Here is a 12,622-nt window from a genome sequence, read left to right on the forward strand (position 1 = left end):
TAGATAGATAGATAGATAGATAGATAGATAGATAGATAGATAGATAGATCACCTTCTAATTTGGGATCCATGTTCACGTGGGTTGTCCTGTTTCGAGCCCATCCACGTGTTTGCGTGTCAGTAAGCACGCCTAATTCGCAGCAGCACCGTGTCTGTCCCTCGGCAGTGTGCACCCCCTACACCCGCCTCGCCCCCCTCTCCTGACCCCTGCCGTGGGGAGCACCAAGCGGCCCTGTGCCACATCTGACTCACTCAAAGCCTCTTATTTCCTCAACGCTCGCTGCATATTTCCCCCATCTTATGTGCGTGTTGTTTCCACGCACGGAGAGACGGTGCGCGCTGCTCTGTGTAAGCCGGCGCTTTGTCTTCACGTGCCGGCCGTCAGCCCACGTGGTAACCAAGACGCGCAGCGTCATGGGTGCAGGGAGTGATGCCCCTAAACCGAGCTAAGACCCTTCAGAAAAAAAGAATTGCTGGGAAAGCACATTGACTGGAAGCTCTTTTCCATAAACAATTAAGTCTTGTGAGGGTTTTCGCTTTTAATTGTCATTTACTTGTTTTATTTATTTATTTTTTCCTGAGAATAGGTTATAAATTGTTAGGCACGTTCTCAGCAAACATGTTTTAACAAACCTACTAAACGATAAAACCATGTGGTTAAATCAACGACTTTAATTCATCTTTATTCATCATGTTTATTCATCTAAACTCTTAAACTATTAAAATAGTCACAACGTGGCTATGTTGTCACTTTACGTCACCGTGCTGTTAAAGTACGTCGCATTCCATAATAAATTTATGTATTTCAAATTGCAGCCTATATAGAAAAACGACATCTTTACTATTCTTCAGATTTTCTTGACTTAAGTGGAATTTTTTGGATTGCCTCTCTTTAATCTTTATAGTAGCTAAAACATATTTTAAAAATATTGTTCGTATTATAGCATGAATTACAGAAACAATTTCTGCTAGTTTGTTCTTTATATTTTATTTAACAGCAGTCTTTGCTATGCGCACAGTGCTCTTGACCTACTTTGCCTTAGTTGTATATTAACGCTAATGCGCAATTAAATGTAGGAGCTGCTTATTATCAGTGAGGTTCTGGTAGGCTAACAATTTACATCAGAGTATCTTATTGTCATTGCAAGTTGTTCTGAAAAGTGTTTAAAGCAAGCAGGAACTTTTTAATTAGGTTGCTCAGATGATATCTTGGGGTGAAAACAAGTCAGTGTAGAACTTATTATTCTTATTTTTAAATTACTTTTATATATGAATGTGACAAATTCTCCAAAGTAAGGAACAGAAAACATGCATAAATGTGTTATTAGATTGAAACAAATCAAGGAAATAAATAACATTTTTATAAACAAAATAAACAAAACCCTTTACACCCCCACGCCACACCCCGGCGGTGCCCCTGGAAACAACCAAAACAAAACAAAAAAAAAAGAAAAGAAAAGAAAAGAAAAGAAAGGAAAGCCCGATGTCTAATACTGTCCTGAAAGCACCTCGGTTTCCTTCAGCTTGTCACTATCACAAAACAAAAGCAGTCCCACTCAGTGAGGCAGGACTGGGTTTTTCTTGGAGGTCACATTGCTGACATTTTGCTGGAAGCCATCCTATATATTGCTGCACAAGCTCGTGGTAGTTTGTCATACTTTCAAACAATGCGCGGATTAATTCACTCAGCAGCGAAAAAAAATTATGGGTCCTGTGGTTTGAAATGGGTCGATGTGAGCTGGCATTTAAAAAGCAACAATGAGCCGGCCGTGTGCGAGGGGGCCTGGGCTTCGGAGGAAGTGTCTTATCTCAGCTCACGAGTTGCGTGATGGCGTGTAGCAGTTTGGGTTTGACACTGTGTTGTGCTGTTAGCAGAGCAACGCGCGGTTATTAGATGTCGTTAAGCCTTTCTGTCGGTGATAGATGGACGTATCATCATCATCATCATCATCATCATCATCATCATCATCATCATCATCCTGCAGCGGCATGACTTCACCCTGCAGATGCTCGTCAGGATTCAGGTTTTTACACAAGCTGAAGTTAAAAATAAAAAGAGAAAAAACACCAGAATGGAGACGGATGGTGGACTTTATGTTGTGGTGATGGAGGTTGTTTAAAGGTGTTATCATTATTATTATTATTATTATTATTATTATTATTATTATTATTATTATTATTATTATTATTATTATTAGTAACGTGGCAAATCAAAAGACACAGAAATACGTTCTTGTGTGTACGTTTTATTTATATATATACTTATATATATATATACTGAGTGTAACCTGTTTTTGAGGGTGCGCGCAATTACGCGCGTCTATTAGAAAGGCAGATCGGGAGACGGAGCGAGGGAGGCGCCTTCATGCAAGGCGGATTGCAATGGCTCCATGTGACCACAACACATGCAGCTCCCAGCGGCGGCCCCTTTAAGAGACGTGGGTTAGTTTTTCTCTTTGGTTATCTAGCTGTATGAGTTTATGTAATATCATAAAGCTAGAGAACCGAATGTATAAACTAATTCCGCAATCGTCACGGCGGAGCGAGCTGGAAGCGGAGCGAGAAGCGGGTGGTTGTGTTGTGGGGGGAGGTGGACTGCCTGAGCTGGCTGGATGTGCCGATGGATGGATGCATGCGTGCACGGAGGGAGGGATGCAGCTTGAGGATGGAGAGCCCCGCCGGAGGATCGCGCCCATGGAGCACCTTCTTCCTCCTTGGAAGATCAGCGTTGCGGAAAAGAGAGGCGATCCTCCCTCAAAAGATGGATTCGTGGGACTACATTTATTTATTTATTTTTTGATCAAGAGGGATGCTTGGAGTGACAGTAGTTAGCAGCCGGACTCGAGCTCCATTCGCTGAGGCGTGATGAGGATGATGAAGGCGCCGATGCTGGTGTCTTTAATGGACCATTCCCAGTTTGGAACTACACGGCACGTGGCCGCATGTGCCGTTTTTTTTTTTTTTTTTTTGGTTTTTTTTTATTCATTGCTACTTGGACGCCGCTGAACAGCAGACACAAGGTGAGATGTGCACGATGTCAGAGGCACCCGATTGGAGGACTCCTGGGAGTCACGTGTTCTACCAGCAGCCCCAACTATGCCTTGCATCTCTGAAATGGAAAGGGATATTAACAACGAAAAGTAGCTGCTGTGTTGTGTTGTCATGCTTTGGTGCATTTACACATCAATGTAAAGCCTCATTTTAAGAAAAAAAAAAAAAGTTGGCCAGAAGGGATTCACTTTGTGATGTGCCACATAAAAGATGAGATCCCATTTTCAGGGCTTGAGATGTTACAAAAAAAGAGAACAAGAAGGCTAGTTTCCAGCTATACCTTTGGTGTGTGTTGACATAGTGTCAAGGTATTTTATTATTTTTTTAAGTTATTTCTTTAAGATCTCCATCATCTCATTCATGTGGTTTAAAGTCCTTTTAATAAGAAACGCCCTGAGACAATAGAGTTCTTTTTATCTGAGACTGCCTCTCTAACACGCTGCTGCACACTGATGGCTAGCTGGCTGCAAGAATGTTTCTGAGCTTCTCTTCCACTTGCAAGAAGGAAACAATCAGCTGTTAGGAATCTATTACTTTTGGAGACTACTGCACCCATGGAAACCTAAGGAGCACATCTTAGCTTAGTCATTAGCTCTTCATGTCCTACTATACAAAGGAGAAAAGACATGCTTTTCTATTTAAAAAAACAATTAGCCATTCCCACATTTTCCTTCAGATATTTGTAAAATAAATTCTATAATGTCATGAAACTGTGACATTTTCACTCAGACTGGCCCACATGTCAGTGTGTCAAGCTAAAAAGAGGAAATGAGACAGTTATCAGGTTCAGTTTGCGCTTGTCAAAGGTAAAATCTTATATCCCTGGATTTATCTTTGCCTCCATTACCAGCCCGTTTAGGCCTGATTCCTTGGAAAAGGTTCTGCAGAAGAGTGAGGTCAAACACAAATTGTAGATCAAGCACCCATTTCAAGTTTTCGCTGTTTTGCAGATGACTGCTTGGCAGTAACGGTGCTTATTGGGCTTATTTAAATATTTAGGGGAAAAGAAATGCAGCTGTATGGTCTTCAGGGTCAGACTGTATTCCAGCTCCAAAATGTCAACAAGATTGTTAGAGATTTAATGTATAATTTTAAAAGTAAAAGATGTGTTACAAACATTTTCCAAAGAAAACTTTGACGTATAAGGTGAGGTGTTTGAACTGTTTGTGGTTTTGTGTAGATGACGATTTTGTCACCCAATTTCTGACCAGGGTGTTCATGAGAGATAGTTTGAAGAGAACGCTGCTCACTCACCACCTTCTTTGTTTTCGGTGTATTTTGGTGACTGCGTTCCATCCCCGCATATAGACGTGGCAAAGTCACTTAACCGTTTTTGCACGGATGAAGATACACATTGCAAATGTCAAAAGATGTCAAAGATCCAGAAACTAAAGTTTCTCCTGGTCAAGATCTGTTGACCCTCAAAGTATCAATCTAACGTTGTTTTTTGCACAAGTCAAAGAACTTTTGCGATTGAATCACCAAAACAGGCTTAAAGAGACCCACTTCCCCTAAAATCTGACCCTTATCGCTGCTGAGACGGGGTCAGCGTGGTCACCTTGGCCTGTTTTTAATAACCCAGTTTGTCTTGCAACACGACCCGTTTCTTCTCCTCTCCATCCAAGTCGAGGAGGGGGCGGGGGGGCCGTCTGAGTGAAAGGTTTAACTCCACGGTGGTAAAAGCCTGTTGAATTTGAACAAGTCATTTGTGTGTTACAGCTTCTAAAGCTGTGTGGCTGCCTGTGTCTCTGCTTGTGTGCTGAGTGTAGGTGTGCAGCAGCACAGATCCTGCCTGACCGCCTGCCTGGTGCTACAGGCCCCGGTTTTGCACTGCATCACAGATCAGAGAAGATGCTAGCACTGCTGCGTCTTTGTGTCGCTACAGCCCTGTTTGTGTGCCTCGCGGTCTAGGCGTTGACACTTTTTGGTTTTAAATTGTAGTTTTAAATTGATGCTATTAATGGTCATTTCATGATTTACAAATGTGCTGTTCGGAGGCATTTAGTGTAATTTGACCGAGGAGCAGGACACTGACGTCTTGCTAAGCCTGTTATTCCAGTATGTAAATTATTTCAGGTACTGAAGCCAATATCAAAACGCTACCCTCGGTCTCTCTTTAGTGATTTGACAGAAATAGCTCCTGAAATTGAAAGTCAGAAGCCCATGTTCTGAGGCAGTCATCCTTACTGTATGTCCCTTAAAGATAAAGGTTCAACTCTGAGCCGGGGATTTATAACACAGCGTGATCCGTCAGCCGCGATTGTTCTACACCAACAAGGCCGCCCTCCCCACGTTCGACCTGTTGAAGCAGCAAAAAAAAAAAAAAAAAAAATTAATGCATTGCTGAGGGCTAATAAATGGAGGATATGTGGAGAGGCCCTTTGAGATTCAAATGCAGTCTGGTGAGCGTTCACAGAGGCAGGCTAGACGTGCATTTTTTTTCCCACATTAATATGTGTCTGTCTGGGGGCGCGAGGAGGAGGCCTCTACGCACCAGATGGAGCCCAGTCTAGACTGGGTCTATCTCTTGAGCACCTGCCATAAGGCTGCATTAAACATTCCATTGTCTTGGTGATTTGTACGTCTCCATTTGTACATCTGCTTGAACGCCCTTTATGGTTTTCTGCTGCCCAGATTTATTCCGCACGCATCAAGATGGCCGTGTTAAACGAGGAGCACAAAGCGACGCGGCGGCGAGTTAAGAGAGATTTAAATCTGTCGCTTTCGCAAAGTTTCGCCCGCTGCTTCTTCCGTTCATTTCGTTTTGCCAGGTGCACGGACGGATGTGGCGCCGGACGGATCGGACGTGTACTGCGTTCTTACCCCTGCACACACAACAGAGCCATTGTTTTTAGCTTTACGGCCCTGCTGCAAGCTCACTATCCCACAGATGTTATCTCGATTGTGTCACACTTGGCCACCAGATTCCACTGCGGCGTGCACGAGTGTGGGCGCACGCGCATCCCCGCTTCCTCGGATGTTGTCCATGAGAGTGCGCGTTATTACTACACCCAGAGTGCCTCATTTTTTGTCACTAAGGGCTATAATAAACATGACAGAATACACTGGGCTGCAGAGCAGGCCTTTTTGCACACTCATAGATTTGCTTTGATCCCATCACAACATGACTTATATGTTTTTGCAAGAGAAGCCTCTGCAGAGACTGTCTTAATGTCGTCATTGGAAACTACTAACTAGTTCTTCTTCTGCTTCTTCTTCGTCCTTCTCCTCCACGGCTTTGACAGCCACAATTGACAGTGTTTGAGTCTCACAGTAATCTAAATCCATATTTTGTCATCAGCTTCCTGTTATCGTTTTTACCTTGGATTGCAGTGCCCTATATAAACCTTTTTCTCTGAACTTATGTATTCTGGGTTTGGTAGCCTAGCAACAGCCTCTGACCCATGCAAGAGAAAGAAGGGGGTGGTGGGGAATTGAAAGGGCTGACATGCAGGCTTTAAACCCACCGAGGACGTCAGATTTCAGTGGATGTAATCTTTGAGCATTTTGTGTAATCGCTTGTGAGGTGTGTTTCTCTGTGTGCGGATGTGTGCATGTCTTAGTGTGTATTATCTGGTTTTACCAGACGTAAGAGAAAATGGGGAGAAACTCCTTGCCGGTATTTGAAAAAAAAAAAAAAGGAAATTAGCAAATTTTTCAAAAGACCTATCAATGCATCATTTTTAATACTCTTTCTTAAGATTTACTAAAAAAAAAAGGCAATACTTCCAACTTTTTACTTTTATTCAATGAAGCTTTTGTGAACAATGCCATGCATTTTGCTTTAACGCAATTTATTAAATAGCGTTTTGTTGGAGTTCTTTGCTGACATTTCGACTTCAAGACTAAACATTTTGTGTAATATTTACTCACAAAAATCCAACATAAGGTGAAGAAGAAAAGCTTCTTCTGTGAGATATAAAACATTTTTTGTTTGGGGAATTATTAGAGCACTTTTGTAAGAATAGTGTTTTCATGTTTTGCAGGAGTAAGTGAAGTCCTACAGAAATACTCTCACCTCCATCCGCAGGCCTGCAAGCGACAGACAGCCTGACCTTCTGGCCCGAGGAGCGGAGGTCAGCGACGGGGTCAGGCCATCGCTGTGACGTCAGAGGTGAGACAAAGTCCTGCTCTGCTGCACCTGATCTGCTGTTGTCCTCTCACTTGAACTTGAACTTAGCGTCCACAAATCTCTCAAACAACATGACCAGAGGAAAAGTTTTTAAATTTGGCACACTTATTTCATGCCTCACACATAGGTCTGTATGGAATTCCCAAATGATAAACCTTGAGTATAAATATCATGCTTAAAAAAAAAGCATACCTAACTGGTTTTACTTAAAATGCAAAGGCCATATTTAGACCTCCTGCTAAAATACAGAACATGTAAAAACATATAAATAGGCATTTAGCAGTAATCTTCAAATAAATGTGCCTATTACGAAGAGTATTATTTTGTTTTTCTGCCCTTTACACAGTCGACAACTGGAAAAAACTGGTTTATAATTTGGGCTCGCTGCTCAGACAGAGGATGATAAACAGATAATTATTTGTCTCGGTTGTAAGTGGGAGAAATTCTGAAAATCTTTTGTCAGCTTACTGACAGGCAGTGTGTCAAAAATTAGGAGAAAAAGCTGCTTTGCGATATTCTGGATTCTCATATAAAAAAATGTAAACATTTGTACGGAAAAAGTATTTATTTTTTTATCCTGTAACTTTTCAATAACTTGACACACTTTCATGTGGTTAACCCTCATGTTTAGGATGGATATTTACTAGTTTGCTCTCCTCACCTTCCTAGTCAGTCACTTCTGACCACATTCTTTCTTTATATTGTTTCAATTTGTCTGATTCTCCACTGTCGGCAGATAAATGGAGGGAAGCCATTTTTATACATTTGTCGAAGATTTTTATTTTTATTTTTTAGCCTTAAAATGTATATAGTGGCAGTGTGGTTTAGTCTGATATGTGTGTGAGGTGTGCTCATGTGGAAAGACTCACAGTGCGGCTAAGTTACTTAATAATTCCCTCTATCCATAACTTTTTATTCTTACCTTCCTGTATTGAGTCATATGGAGAAAATAACCTATTTTTTTACTCTTTTGTTTTGTCAAGACTTAATGGTTTAAAAAAAATCTTTGCACTTTGACAAAAACATCTTTCAACTCCCCCATATATATAAAGAAATATCTTTATTTCACAGACTTTATTCTTTTTTTCTTTTTCTTTTTTTTTTTTTTTTATTTCACAGACTTTATTCTTTTTTTCTTTTTCTTTTTTTTTTTTTTTTTACATCTATTAACGCTCAACGTCTGTCATGAACTTGTACCAAAACTCGGTTTTCTACCCGGCAAAACGGTTCTCACTGTGTGTTTTCGTAAAGTACGTATTATGTTGAAGGTGATGGACGGCTGAAGTATGCGCCTCGCTCGCTTTCTTCTCAGTTTCCCTCTCGGCGTTGAGTGACAGGACTAAAGATTACCTTCACTTTCCTGACTGCTGCAGCAGGCAGCGAACGCTGCTCAGCTCGTGCATGCTCAGCCTCCTGTGGAGAACAAAGTGGAGGGAGAGAAGGAGGCCGAACGACTCGTCGAGATATAGCCGCCATAGAAGAGAAACAAAAGAAGAGATTTTTTTTTTTTAGTTATTTATTTTATTTTATTTCCCTTTAGGGTTAGAAGATGAGCGTTCTGTGACTTTGGCCTAGTTCTATATCAGCTTTTTTCCCCACCTCATGAGAGAAGAGGTTGCGTTTGAGAATCAGACAAGAGAAGATCAGAGGATATTTCACAGCCTGTGGCTATCCTCCTCCATCGCGTTCAACCACCTCTTAAAGCTCCTTTCGCTTTGCCTCAACTCAATGAGGGCTGCCGGTCTACTTAGTCAATATCATATCCACAAACTAGTCAAATCGATGCAAACAGGCTTTGGCTGGACACGAGCTTTAGAAGTGAAGGCATAGCTACCGGCTACGTTTGATACAGAGATATAATAATCCAGAAGTGACACTCGCTGCGTCTTCTTTGTATTCGTAAGAGCATATTAAGAACTTGCATGCAGACGTCTGCGTTCCTGCCGTGTTTTCCTCCTTACGGACCTTGCGGGCAGTTTATGGATTTGTTTCGTTAGGAAGCGCAGACAGCAGGATGTGCGATTTCACACGTCAACACTGCTGCTTCCACAGTTGAGCAGACGTCTCATGTATATGGAGAGAGTCAAAGATGAGGGAAGCTTTAATCCGCTCATTTACAGTACCTCAGATCCAGTTGACATCTCTCACTCAGGCACATACCTCTGTGTGTACCGTATCTCCCCACCACCTCACCTCCTTTGCCATTCCCTCTATTTGGGCTCATCTCGCCATCACCGCCACCCCAGAGAAACCAATTCGGACTGCTGCTCCACACCGTCATGGCATGTTGGCCCAGGGAGATGGAGTTCTTTCAGGTCCTTGGCTACGACCTCCCCACGCCGTCGCTGCCCCCTCATGCTGCCTCTCAACATTTCCTCAACACGGCTGGTGTCCCAGCCGGGCAGCCAGACAGAGCTCGGCACCATTTCTGAGGATCCGTCGGAGCTACTCTGCACATTCTGTGACAATTAATTCAATACCAGTTTTATGAGATTTAGATTTCTCTTTAGTTACTACAAATAACATATGACGTCACGTGGTAATGATAACACAAGATCCATGTCGCTGCAAGAGATTCCTGCTGTTTTCTGACGTCTCCAGCCTTTTTTTAGGAGGCAGCTTAAAACAACGACTGAAAACGGCTTCCAGAAACTTTGTACATCTCTTTGCTTTCTCTGAGTTAACTATTCAACACCACTCTGATGATGACGATAACTAAGAGTGTTCTTCCCTCAGTCCCAACTTCCACCACGAAGAGTGTTGTTGTCAGTGCTCCCAGTTACTGCGTTAGACCTTGACATACCCTTACACGTCCATGCACATGAGCATTATTCACTCATATTTAAGCGATGTTTTGGCTGAATTGAATCAGAGGTTTTCACTCAGAGGTGACGGTTTTCATGACTGCCTCACAGAGGGTGATATTGCGTCGGTATGAAGATGATGAAGAAGAAGATAATAGAAAAGAAAGAAGGCTGGTGTTATGAAAAATTGACTTTTTTGGAGCTTCATGTCATGTTCTAAGGCTATTCCCTCATCAAACACATACCTGGAATGATGCTTTGACTCATTAATAGGTGTTTGAAGAATCCTTGGATCTATTTTGGCAGCCGTTTGGGGGCGCTTAAACGCTTGCTCATACAATGTGTCACTTATTTCCATAAAGCTGCTCCTCAGGCAACCTCCTCCGCGCTTTCCCCACAGCACCTCTAGACTAGCGGCAGCAGCGATTAGCAAACACCTGGTGGAACTGGAGTCACACTTGTCATAAATGCTTCTCAGTTCATAAGTTATATTGACCAGTCAGAATTATTATACTTTCATCAGAGGGCCTAACTTGCCCAGAAAAAAACATACCATCCCCAATCAATGGAATGGAAGTATGGCATTTTTATGTCCATATTTTATGAAAATATGTTACCAACAAAACTTAAATACAATAAACTGAAAGACAAAGTCAAGTTCATGGGAATAAAATACAAGTAGGATGGATGGCGTTGAATGGATAAGATGCTTCTCTTCCACTCGAAGTTTGTCGCATAATTATAAAACAACAATAAAAGAAAAAAGTCAGAAACAAATAAAGCCTACATAATGTTCAAACCCTCAAACCAAACACATAGCCAACAAGCTACTGTTCTGTAAAGTGACAAACCGATTTAAGCAGCTTGTTGTTTGGTGGTTTCTGTTTATTTTTTTTATTTTGTTTGGGGGGGGTGCTCTTGATATCTTACTGTTTGCATGAACATCCCTGCTTTATTTGAAATGATAACCAGCTTGATAAGGGATTAATGCCTCTGACTGAAAACGTTGGGCGAAAAGAGGAGGCCTTAGATGGCTGTGTGTGGGAAGCCAATCAAGTGTAGAGCGGTGGTGTATGTTAACATAAATTAAACTTCAAATTCAGAAAAGAACAAAGGAAAGGAGAACGTCAAGAGGACAGAGGGAAAAAAAAAACGTTTGAAGAGTTTAACGAACACAAGATTTAAAACTGGAATATTGAGGAATTAGGAAGTTTGCTTTTATTCAAGTATGTAGAATAAAAGTTGCTTTTATGTAGTCTTTTTTTTTTTTTGGATTGTTATTTGTTTCTTTAGTTCGACCTTGAAGCACTGTGGCCTCTGGCATCTCAATGCTGAATGGTGGCTGTATTAAAGATTGGTGGTGGCTGTGATCGTGGGGTGCAGAAGGGTGACGGACAGAGGAGGGAGGGATGGGGGTGTGAGGGGGTCCTCTGAAAGGCAGCGGGGCTACGGAGTGAATGGGAAGCAAAGGGGTGGGGGGTGGACACAGGGTAGAGGGTGGTGTGTGGTGGGGTATAAGCGACGGAGGCAGGTTGGGGGTGGTGGAGCTTCATTGGTTCAATGCAACGGCAGAGGCAGCTGTGAAAAGAGGTCTCCCCTTTTTCCCACGCCCGGTCCGATGCGGAGACCCCGCTTCAGCCGGCCGGGGTCAAGTCACATTTCTAATACATGCACCGGGCCTGCGGATTCTCACAATGCATACACGCCGCTCATTTACTTTATGTGTGCACACAGACAGAAGCACACACTCGTATATACACGGGACGAGGAGGCGGAGGGGGACAAACAGTCTCTGTGACAGACGAAGGCGAGTGGGGCGGGGGGGGGGGGGGGTCGTCTTCGTGGCAGGCAGAGATTTCTTGACCGTTGGTAGCGTTGCTTCGTCTTCATCCTGCAACCCTACGAATTAACAAGCTGTAGCTGCGCTCGCAAACACACACATGCAGATACAACTTCAGTTTGTATAACAGCTTGTTAAACGTTAAAGATTTCAGACTTGATGATGTCAAATCTCTTTGGCATAAGACTATATTTATTGGCACTTTCTCTGGTTCGTAGCAGTAAATATCCTTCTTCTTCTTCTTCTTCTTCTTCTTCTTCTTCTTCTTCTTCTTCTTCTTCTTCTTCTTCTTCGTCTTCTTCTTTTTCTTTATTTTTACAAGTTCATGTCTTAGCTGCTGTTTACAAATTATAATCATATTCCAGGGAGGGGGGTGTAAATGCTTTGTTCTGAACTCCCCTAGCCCCCCAGCACTACCACTCCAGTGCCAGATGCCCTGCTGCATTGTGCTGGTGCCGGGGTGGGGTGAGGTGGAAGGGGGTAGACGGGGAAGCAAGCCCCCTTCCTCTGTCTGTCTCTCTGCACCAGGTTGTCACCCTAGTTGTCTGTCTGTCAGGAATAATGTGGGAAGGAAAAACATTCAGGATGGGAAGGGGGTGATGATGGTGGAAGTTCAAGGAGAGGTTCAGGGTTCTTTTTTTTCTTCCTTTTTTAGAGGTGCAGGGGGAGAAAATTTGGGGATTTAAAGCTAAGGAAAATGCATCTCTACCCTCGGAAAGGTCACAGAGCAGCATTGAGTAGGAGGAAAGTGTGTGATAAGTGTGTGTGCGTGTGTGTTAGGTTGTTCTGGCCCTC

General features: G+C 42.6%; 1 long non-coding RNA gene across 4 annotated transcripts in view; it reads left to right on the forward strand.

The window, feature by feature from the left end:
- LOC103150427 (uncharacterized) overlaps positions 1–12,622 on the forward strand; it is a 51,237-nt gene that overhangs the window by 8,186 nt on the left and 30,429 nt on the right. For 3 of the 4 annotated variants that reach the window (XR_001664489.1, XR_001664488.1, XR_477551.2), the window contains exon 2: positions 7,038–7,165. This is a non-coding gene — a long non-coding RNA (uncharacterized LOC103150427). Of the gene's footprint in view, positions 1–2,499; positions 3,021–7,037; positions 7,166–12,622 lie in introns of those variants that run through there. The other variant, XR_001664490.1, reaches the window with a different exon arrangement.

This window comes from Poecilia formosa, unplaced genomic scaffold, assembly GCF_000485575.1.
Source record: "Poecilia formosa unplaced genomic scaffold, Poecilia_formosa-5.1.2 Scaffold254, whole genome shotgun sequence".
Classification (NCBI taxonomy): domain Eukaryota; kingdom Metazoa; phylum Chordata; class Actinopteri; order Cyprinodontiformes; family Poeciliidae; genus Poecilia; species Poecilia formosa.